The 26,255-nt window shown below is 36.9% G+C and overlaps 1 long non-coding RNA gene across 1 annotated transcript in view; it reads right to left on the bottom strand.

The window, feature by feature from the left end:
* Window positions 1-24,419, bottom strand: part of LOC309803873 — a 237,602-nt gene extending 213,183 nt beyond the window's left edge. Inside the window, exon 1 of the long non-coding RNA XR_014294011.1 lies at window positions 24,264-24,419. This is a non-coding gene — a long non-coding RNA (uncharacterized lncRNA). The remainder of the gene's footprint in view (window positions 1-24,263) is intronic.
* Window positions 24,420-26,255: the final 1,836 nt, after the last annotated feature.

Below are 26,255 nucleotides of genomic sequence, written 5' to 3'. Positions count from 1 at the left end.
TGCAGCAATAGTGAACCCTCAGGTATGTCTTTGCAGGTGGTGCCATCACCCTGAGTATGTCAAAAGAAAAACAAAGGGCACTTTACTAAGAATAAAACTTCTGTTTCCACAATCAGGTCTTCATGTTTCATAAACAGTTCAAGTTTTAGGAATAAAAGCACCTTGCATAAAAGAATAATAGTGTTCTCTTATCCAGAGTTATGCAGTCATAAGCCTTTTATGGACAACAGATGTGATGATCCAGATGGAAAATTACATTAAGACTGCTGACTCTATCCAGGCAACCTATTATGAGGCCCAAAGGCAACAACAATGAACTGAGAGATGGAAGTAATGACCAGCCAGAAGAGTACTTGTGATGGGTAGGAATCTTGATAGCTAACCTCATCTGACAAGTAGTCAATTCCTTGAGCTTCAGTGTTGTGTTTTTTCTCTGGGGACTACAACCTCTGGCTCAGTCAAAGACACTAATTAATGATAAACTCTGTTACAGGGAATTAGAACTGACAGCTCAATTCTGTACTCAGTTCTGACAACTTTAGTGGTGAGAATATTCACTATGTCCCATCGGTAAATCTGCAAGCACATCAACTGAGGTGACCCAAATACTTACCTCTAATACTTCATGTGTAGGAACATAGCCTACAGATATATTCACATATATTCTGTGTAATTTATTGAAGAATTATTTACAAATGAAAAAAAAAGGAAACCTTCTGAATGTCTATTAGTTATCAGTGGGATAAAAATTAAATAAATTAGAATTCAACCAAACTTACTAAATGTAAATTACATGAATTTGGGATTTGTGTCAGTTTTCTTGACAAACACCAGGGGTTGGCACACCTTTCCTGTAAAGGGCCAGATAGTAAACATTTTAAGTTTATGTGCCATAGGATCTGTATTATAACTACTCAACCTTGCTTTGATAACACACAAGCAGCCACTGACAATACATAAACAAATGAGCACGGCTGTGTTCCAATAAAACTTTATATACAAAACACATGGCAGGCTAGATTTGACTCAGAGGCCACAGTTTGTCAAACCCCTGCTAATAAGCATCATAAACCAGTGCATTTAATCTACATAGTACTCATCACAAATATCTTCTTGCCCTTCTACTAAATAATGTAGCTAACGTTTACTAAATACTTACCCTGCTAAGCCTGTCACAGGCATAGAGTAATTTTTATAACAAAACAATGAGGTGGGTGTTGTCATTATCCCCATTTGCCAAATGAGGGAGTGAGATATAAAGGGTTACATAACTGCCGTTGCTTAGAGAGCTAGGAGGTGATAGAGCAGAGATGCATCATCTCATTAAATCTGCAGCCCGTCTGTGATAAGCTGGGCCATGGGAAGATGCAGCCTTAACTCATTAAGCATGATGCAAATGGCAGTCAAATTATGAACAATTGCTCTTGCTCTACAGAGGAGGAGATGGAAACAAAAGCAGAGTTGCAAGATCTGCACAGCAAGTAGGTTTGGAGTCACTAATAGACCCCCCTCCTCTTGATCCTGCTACAGTTCATTATCACATTGTTTTCCAACTAAGTCACTGCCACAGTCAAGTCAAAACTGCAACTTGGAAAATTGTTTCTTTAGGACATTTCTTTGTCTTCAGTGAAACAGCCCCAAATCCTCTTATTCCTCCTATGGTTTCTTTCTTTCTTACTTTTTTTTTGTTCTCCTTTTTTTTTTTTTTAACATCTTTATTGGAGCATAATTGCTTTACAATTGTGTGTTAGTTGCTGCTGTATAACAAAGTGAATCAGCTATACTATACATATATCCCCATATCTCCTCCCTCTTGTGTCTCCCTCCCTCCCTCCTTATCCCACCCCTGTAGGTGGTCACACAAAGCACCGAGCTCATCTCCCTGTGCTATGTGGCTGCTTCCCACTAGCTATCTATTTTACATTTGGTAGTGTATATATGTCCATGCTAGATTGTCACCTTCACCTGCTCCTAAACTCAGACATAAATTTATAGTTCTGATGGGGCAACAATGAGAATTACATTGCAGGGAGCAGTGATCATTAATCTGTTAATCAAGGCTGCCAACACAGACTTACACATCTTAGTAATAAATTATAAAAACACCTAAGAATCAGCGGCTTAACAAAGTTGATGAGAAGCCAAATTGATAAGCTCCACCTCCCACATCAAGGCTAATTTTTCACCAACTATATGTAGGAAGCTATAAAAATATCTCTCAAAGATAACTCCCCATTAACTGTATATTCAGAACAACTTCAAAGAGCTTCTCCCTACTGCTGTATGCTATTTTCCTGCAAAACTCCCACTCACTGTAAATCAGAACTGCCTTCAACTTTGGAAATTAGCTGGCAGCCAAAACTGGAGACTTCTCGCACCAAAAGGCAATAAATTCAGGAATTCTCAGAGAAGCAATCAAGAGAATTTTAGAATGGACTCCTCTGGCATGCTTCCGTCACTCCTCTGGGTTCTATGTACATAAAAATGCTTAGTTGTCATAATTATTATCCTGCTATAATTTACTAACAATGATAACATAAGTACCACATTTACTCAGTTCTAACACACACATTTTTTCACATTCCACCTTTCATGTTTCACATTTCACAAATCAGGATGCCTATTGGTCTTCAATATATTAATATAATAACTATTGAATACCGTGCAATGCTGCTTTCTTTTGTCCCAGAAAATCAGTGGTACATATTAAAGTTATGACATCTTAAAATCAAGGAAATGTGATTAAAAACTTGGAAATATAATAGTTAGGATTCCTTCACTGCAATCAACAGAATCAAACTCTGGCTAACTTAATAGAAAACTCAGTAGGAGAATGGATTCCTATAGACTTGCTGGGTAGGATGGAGAACCCAGCTCCAGAATGGGACAACAGACTACTTATTGGGTAGAGGAGTTACTACTCTGTCTCCTGAAGGAGCTGTAGTGGAATCAAATGATTAACTTGTTGGAGTTGTTTTGTTTCTTCTCTCTCTGTCACTTTGCTGAGGATTCAGTTCCAGCCCCATCTGTCTGACTTAGGGCCTTTGCCTGCCCTATGGCTGCGCTGTCGTGAGGAGGAAGGATCTGGTGAGAGGAGCCTGCAGTGGCCTCCAGGACACCTATGACTGCCATCGTGGGAAGGGGGAGACCCTGATTCCCAGCCCCTACAAAACTACACATAATGGGAGAGAGGTGATTCCTGAAAAGGAAATCATGGTGTAGTTAAGAAAGAGGACATTATGCTGCATGGGTAGAGTGCATCCACAAATTGGATATTGAGATCACGTTCTTATCACCTACAGCCTCTGGTTAGATGCTCTTAACAGCCCTGTGGGATAAGAATAAGTATCAACATCCTCATTTTCTACAAGAGGAAATGTAGGCCCAAATAGGCTACATGGCCTAGTTTATTATCTGGTATGTGGCAGAGCAGGACTGGAACCTGAGTACTGACTCACAGTTTATACTAACTAAATTGAAGACTAATACAACTGGGAGAAAAAAAAACAAAGAAAGAAAACTTTCCAATTGTAATCCTTTGCAATGCCTTGGGGGAAAAAATCTTCATCCACAAATTATATGAGCCTAAGAAATAGCCCTACCCCTATGTGCCTATTTTAAGGTCACAGAGGAAAAGTGTCTGGGAAATAGAACCAAATTCCACTTGCTGTGTGATCTCTGATGGGAAATTTCACTCCTCTGGGCCTCCCCTTCCTCGGCTGTGAAGTGTGCGAATTTTTTCCTTGACTACCTCCCAGATTTATAGAGGAGGCAAGATGTAAGAATAGAGGTGTAAGTCCTTCAAAAAGCACTAAAGCCCTTTTGCTGTAAGCCTGAATCACCATTTGCTGGTCTGCTAAGTACAGAATCACAAATTTGTGGGGCACAATTTAGATTTTCATTAAACTATTTTTTTTCCAAAACATAATTTCTTCCGAATTTGACCTACTTTTTCTTTAAGAACTTAGGATAACACATATGAGCTCATTAGCATGAAAAGAAACATTTTCATTCACATCAACCAACTGCCTATGCTAAATGGCAAAATTCAAACCTTTTTTACTGTGCATACGTCTTTGTACACCAAATTCTACTGTGAGTATGATATGGACTTGGTACTCAGCAAATGTCAGGGGTTTGAAGGAATTAACTGATAGTTGATTTCAGGTGAAGTCATTGCCCAGGATCCTTTGAAGGATTCCATCCTTTTCAAAGAATGCTTTGAAACAACTAAAGCAGCAGAGAATATGGATTTTGTAGCCAGGCTAATGTGGGTTCAAATCCGAACACAGCCTAATGCTGGCCATTTAATCTACAGCCAGTTACATAAGTATTCTAATATTCATTTCCTCATATGTAAATTGAGAATTAAAATATACATGTCACAGGATTATTACAAAACTCAGAGATGATGTATGTAAAATATCTGGCACTTACTATACCTAGGATCCAAGCCAACAGTCATCGTCATCATCATCATTATCTCACTACTGTTATTATGTGGATGATATCATTTAATCCTTAAAATATTAAGAGACAATGATTGCTTTCAACAGATGTGGAAACTGAGTCTTAGAGAATTTAAATCAGTTGCTCAGGGTCAAACAATCTGTGGGATTTGAATAAAGGTCTATCAGAGCATACACCCTTAATATTAAACTATCATTATTACTGTTACTATTATTGCATTTTCATTATCTTATCAGATATATCCAAAGACAGTTCAGGGTAAAATCTGGATAGTGCATAATGCAACAGCTATCTTTTCAAATGGCATTCAGTGTTGTGGGAAAGGAAAAGGATACTGGATTAAGAAGAACTAGGTTTTAGTTTAGGTCTACATCTTCCAAGCCATGTGACCTTAAATAAGTCTCCCACTGAGACTTAACTTCCTCATCTGTAAAGTAAGCTTGATAATAACCACCCCATGGCACAGCTTCAAAAATCAAATATAAAAATGTGTATGCTAACACATATATATGGAATAAAAAAAAATTTTTTTTAATGGTTATGAAGAACCTGGGGCAAGAAGGGAATAAAGACGCAGACACAGAGAATGGACTCAAGGACATGGGGAGGGGGAAGGGTAAGCTGCGCCGAACTGAGAGAGTGGCATGGAATTATATACACTACCAAATGTAAAATAGATAGCTAGTGGGAAGCAGCCGCCTACTACAGGGAGATCAGCTCTGTGCTTTGTGAGCACCTAGAGGGGTGGAATAGGGAGGGAAAGAGGGAGACACAAGAGGGAGGAGATATGGGGATTTATGTATATATATGGCTGATTGACTTTGTTATACAGCAGAAACTAACACACCATTGTAAAGCAATTATACTCCAATAAAGATGTTTAAAAAATGTGTATGACAATATTTTACAGTATGAAATACTATATGAGCATGTTTATGTCAATTGTGTTAGTTTTACCACCATTACCAGAGGCCAAGTCATGACTAGGTCCATGGAAGCTATCTTAGTTTGTAATAGAGAGTGGGAAAACGTTTCTGGCTCCACTAAGGGAAAAACCTACATCAACCTCACCCCAATGTTAATGGCAAAAAAAAGCATCCAATCTAAAGTACTGTACCTGCATGTACAGGATGTGATTCCAAGACCTAAAAGAATACTAAAAAATGACAACAATAAACTGCTTAATCAATCTGTCTCCCCAAGATCAGAGAATATAGAAGTAACAATGTGGGATGTAGATGTGATGAGTCTTGTGTAATTTTGTTACTAAAACATTACCTTAAAGTCGACTTTTTCCAGTGTTCTCAGAGCCTCAATATTACCACTAATTGTCTCTTCCCATTAATTATCTGACAAAACTAGAAAAGATAGATTTGACTCTCCCAAGCACAAGATCTAAAATTAGATCATCCTGTCAGTGAAAACATCACCACCTAGAAATCTAGACAACTAAGAGAGATTTATCAGACCATCATTAGCCAGAATGACAGTCATTTGGCATACTCTACAATTCATTGAACAGTTCTGTGTGAGCACTTGTTCCTTCAGAACCCATACTCTGGAGTAATGAGCAAGCCTGATCTAATTATTTTCCTAAGTAGTACTGATCATAATTGCCAACATTGGCCGATAGAACCCACAAGGGATTAATGTCATAGCTGGTCCCTCAAGATGGGCCTTCTGATACTAAAGTTATTCTGGGGGTCGGTATGAATATTTATATTCTTTCTAATGAAGTAATTTGGGGTGTACATGCTATAGATTGGAGTCATAAATTAGTGAAGGGCACAATACTCTTGTACTGTCTTATACAATCCATGACAAGATTCTCTGCAAGAAAGTAGTGATAATTAGTGGAATAACCTGTGTATGCCTCCTGCAGGACATTGGACTGAGATGCACAGAACCACAGTATATATCATCAGGCATTTTATTTATTTATTTATTTATTTATTTATTTATTTTTTTTTTTTTTTTGCTGTACGCGGGCCTCTCACTGCTGTGGCCTCTCCCGTTGCGGAGCACAGGCTCCGGACACACAGGCTCCGCGGCCATGGCTCGCGGGCCCAGCCGCTCCGCGGCATGTGGGATCTTCCGGGATCGGGGCACGAACCCGTGTCCCCTGCATCGGCAGGCGGACTCTCAACCACTGCGCCACCAGGGAAGCCCCCATCAGGCATTTTAGATGAAATATCTAGTAAGCCAATAAGTCTATAATTTATGGGAACTGAAATAATGTTCTTCTGAAAATTGAGAAAGACTATGCTCTGGGTCCCTCCACATAGGATCAGATGGACAGATCAGTAGAATCACCAAATGATAAGATACTTGAGGGCAGAGCTAGGTCCCTGTTGTTCAACATTCCATCCCAAGTTCTTAGTACAGTGCAGGGCATACTGCAGGCATTTTATAAACATTGTTGGAAGGATGGATGGATGGATGGATGGATGGATGGATGGACGGACGAATGAATAAATGACATCAATAATTGTAAACTAGCTGGCCAGAATCAGAGGCCAACATTTGGAGTAATCTTCTTGAGAAAGAAACTCTTCCCAAGTTCCTTTATTTAGCATGAGTGTTTTTATATAAAACAATGCAAAAACATTACCAGGGCCCAGAAAACTTTGTAAGCACAATAAAATTTCCACTTGATTTATGAAACTGAAAAATAAAGTATCATAAGCATCTACGTTGATCTGAGTTTCTATTTCAGTCCTTCTCTCCAAATCCCAACTTTAGGCAGCTATGTCTACATTACAAGATCTCATTCTGACATCCAGTTCTTGCTACACGGATCCACTGTATCGACTTTTTTTTGCAAGGCAATACAAATTTTTAAATGAACTTCAAAACCCCAAACTCAATTGACACATATACACTACTACATATAAAATAGATAACTAATAAGGACCTACTGTATAGCACAGGGAACTCTACTCAATACACTGTAACAGCCTGTATGGGAAAAGAATCTAAAAAAGAGTGGTATATGTATCACTGATTCACTTTCCTGTACACCTGAAACTAACACAACATTGTAAATCAACTACACAAAAAATTAAAAATAAAAAACCTCCAGAGCAGAAGCAAGAAGAATTGCAATCCTGCAGCCTGTGGAACAAAAACCACATTCACAGAAAGACAGACAAGATAAAAAGGCAGAGGGCTATGTACCAGATGAAGGAACAAAACCCAAGAAAAAAAAATAAATGAAGTAGAGATAGGCAACCTTCCAGACAAAGAATTCAGAATAATGATAGTGAAGATGATCCAGGACCTCGGAAAAAGAATGGAGGCAAAGAAGGATAAGATGCAAGAAATGTTTATCAAAGACCTAGAAGAATTAAAGAACAAACAAACAGACATGAACAATACAATAACTGAAATGAAAACTACACTAGAAGGAATCAATAGCAGAATAACTGAGGCAGAAGAACGGATAGGTTACCTGGAAGACAGAATGATGGAATTCACTGCTGCAGAACAGAATAAAGAAAAAGAATGAAAAGAAATGAAGACAGCCTAAGAGACCTCTGGGACAACATTAAATGCAACAACCTTCACATTATAGGGGTCCCAGAAGGAGAAGAGAGAGAGAAAGAACCTGAGAAAATATTTGAAGAGATTATAGTCAAAAACTTCCCTAACATGGGAAAGGAAATAGCCACCCAAGTCCAGGAAGCACAGAGTCCCATACAGGATAAACCCAAGGAGAAACACGCTGAGACACATAATAATCAAACTGGTAAAAATTAAAGACAAAGAAAAATTATTGAAAACAGTAAGGGAAAAACAACAAATAACATACAAGGGAACTCCCATAAGGTTAACGGCTGATTTCTAAGCAGAAACTCTACAAGCCAGAAGGGAGTGGCCTAATATACTTAAAGTGATGAAAGGGAAGAACCTACAACCAAGATTACTCTACCTGGTAAAGATCTAATTCAGATTCCATGGAGAAATTAAAAGCTTTACAGACAAGCAAAAGCTAAGAGAACTCAGCACCACCAAACAAGCTCTACAACAAATGCTAAAGGAACTTCTCTAAGTGAGAAACACAAGAGAAGAAAAGGACATACAAACACAAACACAAAACAATTAAGAAAATGGTCATAGGAACATACAAATCGATACTTACCTTAAACGTGAATGGATTAAATGCTCCAATCAAAAGACACAGGCTTGCTGAATGGATACAAAAACAAGACCCATATATATGCTGTCTACAAGAGACCCACTTGAGACCTAGGGACACATACACACTGAAAGTAAGGGGATGGAAAAAGATCTTCCATGCAAATGGAAATCAAAAGAAAGCTGGAGTAGCAATACTCATATCAGACAAAATAGACTTTAAACTAAGAATGTTATAAGAGACAAGGAAGGACACTACATAATGATCAAGGGGTCAATCCAAGAAGAAGATATAACAATTATAAATATATATGCACCCAACATAGGAGCACCTCAATACATAAGGCAACTGCTAACAGCTCTAAAAGAGGAAATCGACAGTAACACAATAATAGTGGGGGACTTTAACACTTCACTTACACCAATGGACAGATCATCCAAAATGAAAAAAAACATAAGGAATCAGAAGCTTTAAATAACACAATTGATATTTACAGGACATTCCATCCAAAAACAGCAGATTACACTTTCTTCTCAAGTGTGCACAGAACATTCTCCAGGATAGATCACATCTTGGGTCCCAAATCAAGCCTCAGTAAATTTAAGAAAATTGAAATCATATCAGGCATCTTTTCTGACAACAACACTATCAGATTAGAAATCAATTACAGGGAAAGAACCTACAAAACACAAACACATGGAGGCTAAACAATACATTACTAAATAACCAAGAGACCACTGAAGAAATCAATGAGGAAATCACAAAATACCTAGAGACAAATTACAATGAAAACACGAAGATCCAAACCCTATGGGATGCAGCAAAAGCAGTTCTAAGAGGCAAGTTTATAGCTATACAAGCCTACCTCAAGAAAGAAGAAAAATCTCAAATAAACAATCTAACCTTACACCTAAAGGAACTAGAGAAAAAAGAACAAACAAAACCCAGAAGTTAGCAGGAGGAAAGAAATCATAACAGATCAGAAATAAATGAAATATAAACAAAGACAACAATAGCAAAGATCAATAAAAATGAAAGCCGGTGCTTTGAGAAGACAAACAAAATTGATACACCATTAGCCAGGCTCATCAAGAAAAAGAGGGAGAGGTCTCAAATAAATAAAATTAGAAATGAAAAAGGAGAAGTTACAAAAGACACCGCAGAAATACAAAACATCCTAAGAGACTGCTACACGCAACTCTATGCCAATAAAATGGACAACTTGGAAGAAATGGACAAATTCTTAGAAAGGTATAACCTTCCAAGACTGAACCAGGAAGAAATAGAAAATATGAACAGACCAATCACAAGTAAGGAAATTGAAACTGTGATTAAAAATTTCCAACAAACAAAAGTCCAGGACCAGACGGCTTCACAGGTGAATTCTATCAAACATTTAGAGAAGAGCTAACACCCATCCTTCTCAAATTCTTCTAAAAAATTGTATTGGAAAGAACACTCCGAAACTCATTCTATAAGGCCACCATCACCCTGATACCAAAACCAGACAAAGACACTACAGAAAAAGAAAATTAAAGACCAATATCACTGCTGAATATAAATGATAAAATCTTCAAGAAAATACTAGCAAACAGAATCCTACAACACATTAAAAGGATCATACACCATGATCAAGTGGGATTTGTTCCAGGGATGCAAGGATTCTTCAATATATGCAAATCAATCAATGTGATACTCCATATTAACAAACTGAAGAATAAAAACCATATGATTATCTCAATAGGTACAGAAAAAACTTTTGACAAAATTCAGCACCCACTTATGATAAAAACTCTCCAGAAATTGGGCATAGAGGGAAGCTGCCTCAGTATAATAAAGGCCATATATGACAAACCCACAGCAAACATCATTGTCAATGGTGAAAAACTGAAAGCATTTCCTCTAAGATCAGGAACAAGACAAGGATGTCCACTATCACCACTAGTATTCAACATATTTTTGGAAGTCCTAGCCACAGCAATCAGAGAGGAAAAAGAAATAAAAAGAATACAAATTGGAAAACAAGAAGTAAAACTGTCACTCTTTGCAGATGACATGATATTATACATAGGGAATCCTAAAGATGCCACCATAAAACTACTAGAGCTAATCAATGAATTTGGCAAAATTGCAAGATACAAAATCAATGCACAGAAATCTTTTGCATTCCTATACACTAATGATGAAAAATCTGAAAGAGAAATTAAGGAACCACTCCCACTTACCACTGCAACAAAAAGAATAAAATACCTAGGAATAAACCTACCTAGGAAGACAAAAGACCTATATGCAGAAAACTATAAGACATTGATGAAAATAATTAAAGATGATACCAACAGATGGAGAGATAAACCATGTTCTTGGATTGGAAGAATCAATACTGTGAAAATGACTCTACTACCCAAAGCAAACTACAGATTCAATGCAATTCCTATCAAATTACCAATGGCATTTTTTTATGGAACTAGAACCAAAAATCTTAAAATTTACATGGAGATACAAAAGACCCCAATAGCCAAAGCAGTCTTGAGAGAAAAAAACAGAGCTGGAGGAATCAGACTCCCTGACTTCAGACTATACCACAAAGCTACAGTAATCAAGATAATATGTTACTGGCACAAAAACAGAAATATAGATCAATGGAACAAGATAGAAAGACCAGAGATAAACCCACACACCTATGCTCAACTAATCTATGAAAAAGGAGGCAAACATATACAATGGAGAAAAGACAGCCTTTTCAATAAGTGGTGTTGGGAAAACTGGACAGCTATATGTAAAAGCATGAAATTAGTCCCTAACACCATACACAAAAATAAACTGAAAATGGATTAAAGACCTAAATGGAAGGCCAGACACTATAAAACTCTTAGAGGAAAATCTAGGAAGAACACTCTTTGACATAAATCACAGCAAGATATTTTTTGATCCACCTCCTAGAGTAATGGAAATAAAAACAAAAATAAACAAATGGGACCTAATGAAACTTCAAAGCTTTTGCACAGCAAAGGAAACCATAAACAAGACAAAAAGACTACCCTCAGAATGGTAGAAAATATTTGCAAACGAATCTATGGACAAAGGATTAATCTCCAAAATATATAAATAGCTTATGCAGGTCAATATTAAAAAAACAAACAACCTAATCCAAAAATGGGCAGAAGACCTAAATGGACATTTCTCCAAAGAAGACATACAGATGGCCAAGAAGCACATGAAAAGCTGCTCAACATCACTAATTATTAGAGAAACGCAAATCAAAACTACAATGAGGTATCACCTCACACCAGTTTGAGTGGGCATCATCAGAAAATCTACAAACAACAAATGCTGTGGAGGGTGTGGAGAAAAGGGTACCCTGTTGCACTTTTGGTGGGAAGGTAAATTGATACAGTCACTATGGAAGACAGTATGGAGGTTCCTTAAAAAACTAAAAATAAAATTACCTTTTGATTCAGCAATCCCACTACTGGGCATATACCCAGAGAAAACCATAATTCAAAAAGACACGTGCAACCCAATGTTCATTGCAGCACTATTTACAATAGCCAGGTCATGGAAGCAACATAAATGCCCATTGACAGATGAATGGATAAAGAAGATGTGGTACATATATACAACGGAATATTACTCAGCCATAAAAAGGAATGAAATTGGGTCATTTGTTGAGACATGGATGGATCTACAGACCCTCATACAGAGTGAAGTAAGTCAGAAAGAGAAAAACAAATATCGTATATTAATGCATATATGTGGAACCTAGAAAAATGGTACAGATGAACTGATTTGCAGGGCAGAAATTGAGAAACAGATGTAGAGAACAAACATATGGACATCAAGGGGGGAAAGCAGCAGGGGTTTGGGGGTGGTGGTGTGATGAATTGGGCTACTGGTATTGACATGTGTACACTGATGTGTATGAAACTGATGACTAATAAGAACCTGCTGTATAAAAAAATTAAATTTAATTAAAAATAAAGAAACCCTCCAAACTAAAATTAATATAAAAAAAGCCATGACCAAGATGTTTTAGGAGTTTAGATGAAATATATAAGAACAGAATTTAGGAGCAAGCCATTTTATTTGTTTGAGAAAAGTAATAGTAGACCAATTTTTCCAGCTTAAGTTAATATCAGTCAGCAGGTCCCTCATTAGACAGAGTTTGGACTCTATAATTAAATTTAATAAACAGATATTATGATCTATAGAGTCTACCTATGATTAATTAATACTGTTCTGCTCATACATTAATATATGAATAATATTTAGCAGATCTTTCATCTGTGTGAAATGTTTATGATTATTAAAATAATTATTTGCTATCAGGTATAGACTAGAGCAGATAAATAATATTTAAATGTTGATGATCTAGGTCTCAAAGTCAATCCATGCCTTCACTATATCCTGGAATGCTTATAGAATTTTTCCTAAGTAACCAGGTAATTCCAAAACATTTGTGTACATGTGATTCTCCAAGAGAGCTGGTTAAGATGCAAATTCTAGGACACTACCCAAAGACTCCAGTTTAGAATCTCTGAGCAAAAGGAGCTCCCGAATTTTCATTTTAAATAATAATCCCAACTGATTCTGTTGCAGTAGGGAAAGGTCTAGATGTGGATTTATTCTTAAACTGCCCATTTATTCTAATCATAATTTTGGGAGACAATAAATTCTAAAATGTTCCAAAATTATAGTCAGAAAATTATGGAGATAATTAATATGGGACATGTGTAAAGGGGGTAGAAAAAGAGGAGTTTGAGAGAATTAATTGTTCCTTCTCAAAGAACATGAGTCTTAACATAATTTTTAAAAGAACAAAACACTTCAAACAGAGAGATCTTGCCTCTATTTTTATTTCCAAAATCTTAGTTTTATTTGGGATTGGGCGAGAGTATTCTGCCCACTGAAAGATCACAAAGAAGTGAGAGAGAAAATCAAGTAAATAATTGGTATAATATATAAAACAGAACACAGTGTCTGAAAAAGAGTATATTTGCAAGGAATATTTGTTGAATAAAATGAACAAATGTCTTAATTAATGAATAATTATAGTAGTTCATAGTAAGAAATATATTTTTACAGATGTCAGAATTGTCTATTTGATAAAGTTTTCCTGTAACATAATTCTGGGGTCCATTCTATAAAATGATGTTAAGATTGATAATAGTGTTAATCTAATAGTCTTATCAACTAAGGTTGATAATAGTTGTTAGCCAGTAACCTTTTCATTGCAAGCAGCAGAAACTCTAGTTCAAAGAGGCTTTAACATGAAAAAAAAATAGAGATTTTTAAAGTGGGAAGACCAAGAGTGGATTTTTTGACTTCAGGTACAGCTGGATCCGGAGCACAAAGTTTTGTTGTTGGTTTTTTTTCCAAAATTCTAGTTTTCCCATCTCTCTACTCTGCATTTCTCTGTGCTTGCTTTATTCTTATCCAAGCTGTCTCCTCATGATGACAAGAAAGCTGCCATTATCTCCAATTCCACATCTCATGCTACCAGTAATTTTACCAGTAAAAAGAAAAGAGAGTACTTTTATGCCAATAGCTCGAGCAAAATTTCCCCCAGATGAGCTCTTATTGGGACCTAGTAAGATGACTTAGGCCACACAACTGTCACTGAACCAATCACTGTGGCCAAGGACACAGCCTTAAGCCTGAAACATACCTACCCCTTGACTTGGAGCATGGCTAGCCACACCCAAACAACATGGACTGAGAATGGAGGAGTAATAGCTCTCAAAGAAAAAATAAGGTGCTATTATCAGCATGTGAAATTTACTTTGTAAAAATCTACAATAGATACCGTCAAACTGAAGTCCTTCTGAACGAACCAAGAGAAATGAGCTTTAAAGAAAAATTCGTGTGAGAGTAAGTGTATTCATTATGGCATTCCTGGGTCAGAGGCGGGTATAAATACCTTTGTAGTTAAGAAGAAGGAGGAAGAGGAAGAGGGGGAAGAGGAGAAGAATGAGGAGGTGAAGGAGGAGGAAAAGGAGGGGGGAAGAGGAGGGGAGGAGACAACAACTATGACAACAATGGTGCTAAAATAATTTTGAGATGTTAAGGTAAGAACATTCAGTTTGGGACACTTCTTTGCCATCCTACACTGAAATAGGATAGAGGTTCATAAACTTTTAGGGTTAGAAGGTCCTTAAATACCACCTCATCTAAGTCACTGGGTTGCAAAGAAAGAAATAAAACATCTCAAGATTTGGCTCCTTCTACATGTCTATTTCCATCTCTCAACATTTAATCCATTATTTTACTGTCTATCCCTGTATTGTCCAATGTGGTAGCCATTTGGCCACTGAGCACTTGAAATGTGGCTAGGTCAAAGTGAGCTGTGATCTAAGTATAAAATGCACAGAGAACTTCAAAGACAGCATGAAAAAATGAAGTAAAATGTTTCATTAATATTTTTATATTGATTAGTCACTGAAATGATATCTGGGATATATTGGGCTAAATGAAATATATTATTGAAATTAATATGATCAATTTTTTTTTACTTTTTTTAACATGACTACTGCAAAATTTTAAATTATAAGTCATGTTTACTTATATAACTCATATTTGTGGTTCATGATAGGTTTTTGTGAGGCACCACTTTTCTATCCACACTTTTAGTGGCTACCACACATGTTGGATGGCAGGGATATTGAATAATATCCTCCAAACTGAAGGAACTATTAGACTGAAACATGAAACAGGCAACTCCATAAAATGCAATTATAAAGCTTATTGTGTGTACTTACTTACGGGCAGAATTGAGCAGACAGCAATCCAGAAGCATTTGCAGCTACATTCTACACCCCTTAAAAGGGGTACAGGGGGATTTAACAGGGCCAAACCTAAGAATAGAATCTGACTACCAAGTGAGAAGCACTTTCGCACCGATGGAAACCAGAGTTTTTTTCCTCCCGCCCCCTCCCAGGTGTCTCATGAACACTAACCATGTGTCAGCATAAGACATTCTTCCAGTGTTCAGTAAGTCAGACAGAGAAAGACAAATATCATATGATATTGCTTATATGTGGAATTTAAAAAAATGGTACAAATAAACTTATCTTCAAAACAGAAATAGTCACAGATGTAGAAAACAAATTTATGGTTGCCCAGGGGAAAAGGGGAAGTGGGGGGAGGGATAAATTGGGAGATTGGGATTGACAATATACACACTGTTATATATAAAATAGATAACTAATAAGAACCTGCTGTATAGCACAGGGAACTCTACTCAGCACTCTGTAATGACCTATATGAGAAAAGAATCTAAAAAAGAGTGGATATGTGTATATGTATAATTGATTCACTTTGCTGTACAGCAGAAACTACCACAACATTGTAAATCAACGATACTCCAATAAAAATAAAATAAAATAAATTTATCAGATGAAGGCAAGCGTAAAAGTCAATAAGGAACTTACCTGGCTTGGGCACATTCCTTGTTTGTAGACTAAGGTTCAGTCACGTAGAAGGGAGAGAGAGTAGGACTTTGGGACCAAGATGGAGCTGACAAGATGGAGCTATACAAACATGCCCTCTTCTTTCTAATTTCCTGGCCAATGCACATATTCTTACCACTGCCTGGAACAATCCTACCTTCTTTGCATCCTCAGGGTCCAGCATAAGTCATCCCATCAGGGACAGTATTCTTGACCTATCTGCCCCCTTGTATATGTTCTCACAGCTCCTTTCCACCACATTCCTCACACTGTGTCGTTACCACTTGCTTGTTTATCTTCTAAGTCCCCTGATTTCAGGCACCATGTTTTTCTTATTCACCACTGTATCCTAAACACATAGTAAGTGTTCATTAAGCATTTACTGGACTGATGTAGAAAAATTAAGGTTAAGTTACTCTCTCATAGTTCCCCAGAAACTCAAGTATCCTCTTGCCTACCAGGAATACAAAGTATACTCTGTATTCAAATTTCTGGTCTTTAAATTTTCTAGACCATATTATCTTTTCCTTCATTTCTAAATAGTAAGAATTGTTCATTTGCATTTTTTACCTCATAGGTGACTTAATGGAGGGATTTTGTCCCCAGAGAATTGAAAGAGGATCCTCCAGTGAAAGCACAGTAATACTTTGCATAGTTAACAGAGATGTGCAATCAAAAATCTTATGATCTAAGCATCAAGACAAACAGCTATCATAACATTTAAAACACACACTATATTGACTTTCTAGCTTTTTAATTATAAAATCAATGGAGTGTTAATCATTTAAGCATTAGCTTGCTCACTGGGAATTCTCAAACTCTTCTTTCAGAGGCATACATTCATAAGTTGCTCAATTTACCCAATATGTCAGAACAATTTCCATTAGAAAATATGAATATTTAATGAAAAGAAAACTGGTACAAGCCACTTCTCTTAAGTATCTAATGAGTTACTGGAAGAAATGAAATATATGAGTGAGTTATCTCATTTCCTATTTCCATCATGTAACTGTCTTCTGCAGCTGCCTTTGAACGTTGTTCTACTTTTGTTTCGGAGCTGTGTTTTTGTTGTGATGTGCCTAGTTGGTTGTGAGGTTTTGCTTATTTATTGGGCAATAAAGGGATATTGGTGATATACAGCGTGTCTCCCTAGACATGAACCACTGCAAAAAAAAGCTGTGCTGTTTCTTCCCACCAGATATCACTGTAAGTGAGACAATTAGGTGTGTGTGTGTGTGTGTGTGTGTGTGTGTGTAATGTAAGAGATTAATTTAAATATGGTCATATGCCTTGCATATTGCAGCTGGAAAAGTGCCCTCACACATTTTTATCTTACTGACCCTCAGTAGAGGTTATCATTATTCCCAGTTTACACATGAACCCACAGAGGACTGGAGAGGTGACATGCTTGCCCAAGTGCCACAGCCAAGATTCAACCTATGACTTTAAATTTCGTCTTCTTCCTCTACCCCAAACCTCCTTGGTATCTGGTATACCTTTTAAAACATTTGCTTTCACAAAATCTCGAATTTCAACTTGATTTTATTATTTGCCTCTTTCTTGTTCAACTCAAGAGTACTTGGCACATAGTAAGTATGCATTAAATGTTACCTATATTATTATTCTTTCTTTTAAAGTGAGGTTACTGAGTAGAAATGGCATTTTTTTTAAAAGTTGGATTCTATTTCGCTGTATTGCTAATTGTTCTCCTTTTAAGGCATGTAAGTAGACTTCTTATTCCTTGGCTCCATGTTTACATCATCTGTCTCTCTATGACTCCATGGTCCTCTAAGGCATAGGGCAAATTCTTTGAGTGATTTCAATACCAGAGGTCTCAAATACTTGTCATAATTTAAAGCCCTAATTGTCTCTCTACAGCTTCTATAATGGTGCCACTTAGTATGGAATCTTCTTTCTGGGCCAAAGGGAGGGTAAATTTCATGCTCTCTAATTTCAAGTAGAGTTGATATATTTTTTCTGTTTTCACTAGCTTTTTTGAACCCTTCTAATTTCCTTCACTTTTAATTTTCAACTCCTCTCTTTCCATTAGAGTGCTTAAAACCCACTTCCACAACCCTGTGAAAATTTCCTTGAACCCCACCAAATCCTTGATAGTGTCCTCAGAATTGGAAAAGAGAGGCCCTGAAACAAATATTTTCAATCTATAGAAAAGACCACTTGATTTTTTTTTTCATTTTGCTTTTGTTCATGTAGATAAAATGAACCCTAATAATGGTACTCTAATCAGAGAATTTGATCTTCTGGCCCAGGTTAGATGCACGTAGACCCTACAGTCAGTTTGGTTTAATGTAAAAGGAACATGTTTCTCTGAGTGGAAGGAAAAGGGGGAAATCACAGACAGAGGGGAGATAAAGAGATAGTGGTACATGGTATTAAGGGACTGGAAAGCTTATGTTTAGTTTTGGAAACTTCATTTCTTCAATGAATGATAGAGCCTAATACCTGCAAAATACTACCTAGAAAACTTTTCACTTTCTTAAATTGTACCACGTAGTGTTTGAGAAATTAAACTCTGTATTGGTTAGTTTGTTATAGCTAGTAACAACCAGTTATAACTAGCTAGTTTGTTATGGCTAGTATTAGTTTGTTACAGCTGGCTTGCTATAGTACTATTGGTGTGTTACAACTAAACCAGAGTAGTTAGTTTGTTATTACTGTAAGAACTCCAAAACTTCATTGCCTATTCACAAGAAAATTTATTCCTAGCTCACTAAAACTGAAAATCAGTGTTCCTAATCTGTAGGAAGTTCTCTTCCAAGTGGAGAATCAGAGATCTGGGCTCCTTCCTCCTGAGCAATACTACTCACCATTTATGGGCTAGAAAATAATCACACTGTCACACTTGCAGCAAGAGGGGCTGGGAAATGTAGTCCAGGAAAAACAAACAAACAAAAAAGAAAAACAACTTTGGTGAATAGTTGGGAAATCTCTGCTACCAGCTTTGAATTGAATCCTGATTTGAATCCTGGCCCCATAACTGACTAACTTTGTGGTCAGGGACAAGTAACCTGAATGAGGAATATAATATCTCTCTATGCTTGGTTGTGAGGATAAGTGATGTAAAAATCTTTAAAAACTTCCCAACATTTCTTAAGTGCCAGATAACATCCCAGGTTTTTTCCACATTATTTTATATAATTTTCAGAATCCACCTATAAAGTAGCAACTATTATTATCATCTCTGTTTTATAGACTGAAGTAATAGTAGATGAAGTAAAAATATAACCAACAACTGCTCATGTCCCCCTGTATTCACATTCTTACAATGTGATTTTCCAGTAACTCACATCAAAAGATGGAATCCCTACCCCACGAATCTGATCTGATCTTGTGAATTGCTTCTGCCAACAGAATGTGGCAAAACTGACACTACCAACTTGGAGCCTAGATTACTAGCTTTTTAGGACCCCCACAACCACCATGTGGACAAGTCCAGGCTTACTTAGTAGAGTGTGAAAAAACATGTGCCAAAGATCTTTCTTGGGTGAAGCACAACTAGAATGATCCATCCTCCCAGCTGACTCACCAGCTCACAGACATATGAGCTAGCCAAAATGAAAACAACCTACCCTTGCCCAGACCAGAAGAACCACCCTATCAAACCATAGACTCATGAGTTTAATAAATTCTATTTTAATCTACTTTGGTGTGGTTTGTCACACAGCATTATTTGTGGTAACAAGTAGCTGAGACAGAAGTTCCAAGATGTCTCATTACCAGCTTTAGGTCACATATACAGTAAGCAATAGAGCAGGAGTGAAACCATAATCTGTGGAATCTAAAACTTACATCTTCAGAAAGAACACAAATGGACTTCCTTGGTGGTGTAGTGGTTAAGAATCTGCCTGTCAATGCAGGCAACTCAGGATCAAACCCTGGTCCAGGAAGATCCCACATGCCACAGAGCAGTTAAGCCTGTGTGCCACAACCACTGAGTCTGCTCTCTAGAGCCCATGAGCCACAACTACTGAGCCCACGTGCCACAACTACTGAGGTCCACGTGCCTAGAGACCATGCTTTGCAACTAGAGAGGCCACCATAATGAGAAGCCAGAGCATCACAACAAAGAGTAGCCTCCACTCACTGCAATGAGAGAAAGCCCGCATGCAGCAATGAAGACCCAACACAGCCAAAAATTAATTAATTAATTATTTTTAAAAAGACAAATAACAAATGTTGGCGAAGATGTGGAAAAAAGAGAACCCTCCTACCTGCACTCCAATGTTCACAGCAGCATGGTTTACATTTGTTAAGATATGGAAGTAACCTAAGTGTCCATCAATAGATGGGTAAACAAAGAAGGTGTGGTACAGCCAACATCATTCTCAATGGAGAAAAACTGAAACCATTTCCACTAAGATCAGGAACAAGACAAGGTTGCCCACTCTCACTGCTATTATTCAACATAGTTTTAGCCACAGCAATCAGAGAAGAAAAAGAAATAAAAGGAATCCAAATCAGAAAGGAGTAAGTAAAACTGTCACTGTTTCCAGATGACACCATAGTATACACAGAGAATCCTAAAGATGCTACCAGAAAACTACTAGAGCTAATCAATGAATTTGGTAAAGTAGCAGGATACAAAATTAATGCACAGAAATCTTTTGCATTCCTACACATTAATGATGAAAAATCTGAAAGAGATATCAAGGAAACACTCCCATTTACCCCTGCAACAAAAAGAATAAAATACCTAGGAATAAACCTACCTAAGGAAACAAGAGACGTGTATGCAGAAAACTATAAGACACTGATGAAAGAAATTAAAGATGATACCAACAGATGGAGAGATATGCCATGTTCTTGGACTGGAAGAATCAACACTGTGAAAATGACTATATTAACCAAAGCAATCTACAGATTCAATGCAATCCCTAGCAAATTACCAATGGCATTTTTCACAGAACTAGAAGGAAAATTTTGCAATCTGTATAGAAACACAAAAGACCCCGAATAGTCAAAGCAATCTTCAGAAAGATAAACGAAGCTGGAGGAATCAGGCTCCTGGACTTCAGACTATACTATAAAGCTACATTAATCAAGACAGTATGGTACTGGCACAAAAACAGAAATATACATCAATGGAAAAGAATAGAAACTCCAGAGATAAACCCATGCACTTATGGTCACCTTATTTTTAATAAAGGAGGCAAGAATATACAATGGAGAAAAGCCTCTTCAATAAGTGGTGCTGGGAAAACTGGACAGCTACATGTAAAACAATGAAATTAGAACACTCCCTAATACCATACACAAAAATAAACTGAAAAAGGATTAAAGATCTAAATGTAAGGCCAGACAGTCTCAAACTCTTAGAGGAAAACATGGGCAGAACACCCTATGACATAAATCACAGCAAGATCCTTTTTGACCCAACTCCTAGAGAAAAAGAAACAAAAACAAAAACAAACAAATGAGACCTGATGAAACTGAAAAGCTTTTCACAGCAAAGGAAACCATAAAAAGATGAAAAGCCAATCCTCAGAATGGAAGAAAATACTTGCAAGTGAAGCAACTGACAAAGGATTAATCTCTAAAATTTAGAAGCAGCTCATGAAGCTCAATATCAAAAAAACAAACAACCCAACCCAAAATTGGGCAGAAGACCTAAAGAGACATTTCTCCAAAGATATACAGATTGTCAACAAACACATAAAAGAATGCTTAACGTCACTAATCTTTAGAGAAATGCAAATCAAAACTACAATGAGGTATCACCTCACACCAGTTAGAATGGCCATCACCAAAAAATCTACACACAATAAATGCTGGTGAAGGTGTGAAGAAAAGGGAACCCTCTTGCACCGTTGGTGAGAATGTAAATTGATACAGCCACTATGGAGAACAGTATGGACATTCCTTACAAAACTAAAAATGGAACTACCATATGACCCAGCAATCCCAATACTGGGCATACACCCTGAGAAAAACCATAATTCAAAAATAGTCATGTACCACAATGTTCATTGCAGCTCTATTTACAATAGCCAGGACATGGAATCAACCTAAGTGTCTATCGACAGATAAATGGATAAAGAAGATGTGGCACATATATACAATGGAATATTACTCAGCCATTAAAATAAATGAAATTGAGTTATTTGTAGTGAGGTGGATGGACCTAGAGTCTGTCATACAGAGTGAAGTAAGTCAGAAAGAGAAAAACAAATACCGTATGCTAACACATATATATGGAATCTAAAAAAGAAAAAAAGAAAATGGTTCTGAAGAACCTAGAGGCAGGACAGGAATAAAGATGCAGATGTAGAGAATGGACTTGAGGACACGGGGAGGGGGAAAGGTAAGCTGGGACGAAGTGAGAGGGTGGCATGGACTTATATATACCACCAAATGTAAAATAGACAGCTAGTGGGAAGCAGCCGCATAGCACAGGGAGATCAGCTCAGTGCTTTGTTACCGCCTATAGGGGTGGGATAGGGAGGGTGGGAGGGAGGGAGACGCAAGAGAGAAGAGATATGGGAACTTATGTATATGTATAGCTGATTCACTTTGTTATAAAGCAGAAACTAACACACCATTGTAAAGCAATTATACTCCAATAAAGATGTTTATAAAAAAAAAAGGCGGTGTGGTATATATACACGATGGAATACTACTCAGCCATAAAAGATAATGAAAAAATGCCATCTGCAGCAACATGGATGGACTTGGAGGGCATTATGCTAAGTGAAATAAATGAGACAGAGAAAGACAAATACTGTATGATAGCACATGTGGAACGTAAAACTACAACAAACTAGTGAATATAAAAACAATAACAAAAAAAAGCAGACTCACAGATATAGAGAGCAATCTAGTGGTTACCAGTGTGGAGAAGGAAGGGGGGAGGAGCCATCAGAGGTAGGGGATTAAAAGGTACATACTATTATGTATGAAATAAGCTACAAGGATGCATTGTACAACAGAGGGAATAAGGCCAATATTTTATAATAACTATAAAAGGAGTATAATCTTTAAAAATTTTGAATCACTATATTGCACACCTGTAACTTACATAATATTTTACATGAACTATACTTTAATTTTAAAAAGTAAATGCATTTATCCAGAATAAATAAATAAATAAAACCTATGTCTTCAGCTACAATATGCTAAGATAATTATCTCATCAAATTGTCTGATGTGCTCAACTAATAAAAGCCATTAATACTCTGCTCTTTATTAAACTCTAAAATCCAAGGCATACTAGTGTTTGCCTTGTCGATGTTAGGTGCTCACAACTCTTTCTCCAATACTAGCACTCTGCCTCACATGTAATGTCTTCAGTAAATACTTTTTTAATGAATTACTAAAAATTTGCTACTCAGATAAATCAGCAATAAGCCCACCCTCAAGGAGCTGAGTCTAAAAGAGAAGATTAAACGCAGACATAATAATGGCAATATAAGATGAAAAGGGTTATGTGTGACAGGCAGAGAGTCAATAGACCATTCTAGGAATTCAGAGGTGGAGAAATTTCTTACTGCAAGGGAGGTAGTAAACTATTTCACTGAGATGATGATGTTTGCTTTTATCTTCAGCGAATGGATTTTAAACATACAAAGATTATCAGCATGCATTGCAGCCATGGGGACATCAAGAACAACCCACGGTAGTAAGAAACAATAACATGAACACAAGGAAACAGTGAATGGTTTCTACTGGGTGAAAAATAAATTAAGTCTACTTCATGAGTCAAAGACTTCATGCAATCAAATCCCTTCACCCTGACTCAAAGACTTTGATGATTGGCTGCATCTGGTTCTAACTCCTATCACTTAATTCACCTCTTTTTATTCATTCAGTGATTTTTACTTTTATCCATTTATTCATTTTTAAAGGCATTATTTATCTAAGAACACAGCTAGGCACCATTTCCAAAGATTAGAAAGGAAAATGAATTTCACCCACGTCTTTCAGAATAGAGTAGAAGACTTTGAAAGGCAACGACTACTTGTACTCATCTCTTTCACTTCTCAAAGCACCTGCCACAAAATGATGCTCAAATGCAAGCTGAACACACAAATATACAAAAATAATAGCTGGTTTTAAATTAATTTAAAAGTTGATTAAGAGAAAAATGGCCCTTTTTTCCAACAAGGTGCTCACTTAGTGTTCACTACTGGTTACTTCTACAAAGCTCAATTGTATTTATTAAATAAGTCTACACATTAATGGGAATCACTTACTGTCCTGGGGCATCAGGCTTGGCAAGTTGTCTAAAATATGATCATTGCCTTGAAGGAGCAGAGAGACGTAAAACCCAGGGACTAGTCCAGGCTCTGAGGATCCAATGGTGAATGAGACAGAGAAAGTCCTTATTCTCAGAGAGTTTCCAGACGAGAAAGGGGACACCTACAACAAAGAAAAATACTATTACAAAACTAAGATAATTCCAAAAAGTGATATATGCTACAAGATAATAAAGCAATGTAATATAACAGAAAGCTATTGCATCTAACTTCTTTAAACAGGGGCTCAGGAAAGACTTTCTGAAGAACTGCCATTTAAGCTGACAATCTGAGGACAGAGTGTTCTAGGCAGTGTGAGTGGCAATTCAAAGGCCTTATGTTTACCTCACACCAGTCAGAATGGCCATCATTAAAAAGTCTGCAAATAACAAATGCTGGAGAGGGTATGAAGAAAAGGGAACCCTCCTACACTGTTGGAGGAAATGTAAATTGGTACAACCACTACGGAGAACAGTATGGAGGTTTCTTCAAAAATTAATAATAGAGTTATCATATGATTCAGTAATCCCACTCCTGGGCATATATCTGGAGAAAACTGTAATTCAAAAAGATACATGTAACCCAATGTTCATAGCAGCACTTTTCACAATAGCCAAGACATGGAAGCAACTTAAGTGTTCATTGACAGATCAATGGATAAATAAGATGTGGTATATGTATACAATGAAATACTACTAAGCCATAAAAAATAATGAAATAATGTCATCTGCAGCAACATGGGTGGACCTAGAGATTATCACACTAAGTGAAGTAAGTCAGGAGGAGAAAGACAAATATCATATGATATCACTTATATATGGAATCTAAAATATGACACAAATGAACATATCTATGAAACAGAAACAGACTCAAAGACTTAGAAAATAAACTTATGGTTACCAAAGGGTGGGGAGAGTGGAGGGATAAATTAGGAGTTGGCATTAAGAGATACAAAAACAACAAGGTCCTACTGTATAACACAAGGAATTATATTCAATATCTTATAATAAACTATAATGGAAAAGAATCTGAAAAAAATACATATATATAAATCAATTTGCTGTACACCAGAAACTGACAGAACATTGTAAATCAAGTAAAATTCAATAAAAACAAAACAAAACATAGGCTTAAAGTCTAGAATAAACTAGCTTATACATCACATATATCACTATTTAAAGTGAGGTAAGTAACTTAAGACGACTTAGAAAGAGATACTGGCACACTAAAGAGTCAGTGTTTAAAGTTCAAAGCTAGGGGGAAAAAAAAAACCCAAAACCCCCAAAAAGCTAGGCACAGACTGCACTCAGACAATCTCACTCACAACACTTTCAGAGTGAGGACGCCTGTATAGGCTGTGAGTTTTCCTGATCTGTTAACCACAAATTATCCCTGGCTGTCAACCATGAATTGGAGGCCACCCCTAACTGCCTTGGCTTCCTCTCTCACTATCTGTCATGCTGTCACGTTCTTGGCACCCTTGGATGTCTGTGCTAAAATGCAATTTTTGGGGGTGTTTTTTGTTTGTTTGTTTAAAAACTTTATTGGAGTATAATTGCTTTAAAATGGTGTGTTAGTTTCTGCTATATAACAAAGTGAATCAACTATACATATACATATACATATATCCCCATGTCTCCTCCCTCTTGCATCTCCCTCCCACCCTCCCTATCCCACCCCTCTAGGTGGTCACAAAGCACAGAGCTGATCTCCCTGTGCTCTGCGGCTGCTTCCCACTAGCTATCTATTTTACGTTTGGTAGTGTATATATGTCCATGCCACTCTCACTTTGTTCCAGCTTACCCTTCCCCCTCCCAGTATCCTCAAGTCCATTCTCTAGTAGGTCTGTGTCTTTATTCATGTCTTGTACCTAGGTTCTTCATGACATTTTTTTTTTTTAGATTCCATATATATGTGTTAGCATACAGTATTTGTTTTTCTCTTTCTGAC

This window comes from Mesoplodon mirus, assembly GCF_964341445.2.
Source record: "Mesoplodon mirus genome assembly, chromosome: 5".
Classification (NCBI taxonomy): domain Eukaryota; kingdom Metazoa; phylum Chordata; class Mammalia; order Artiodactyla; family Ziphiidae; genus Mesoplodon; species Mesoplodon mirus.
This window is presented reverse-complemented; position numbering and strand designations above follow the sequence as displayed.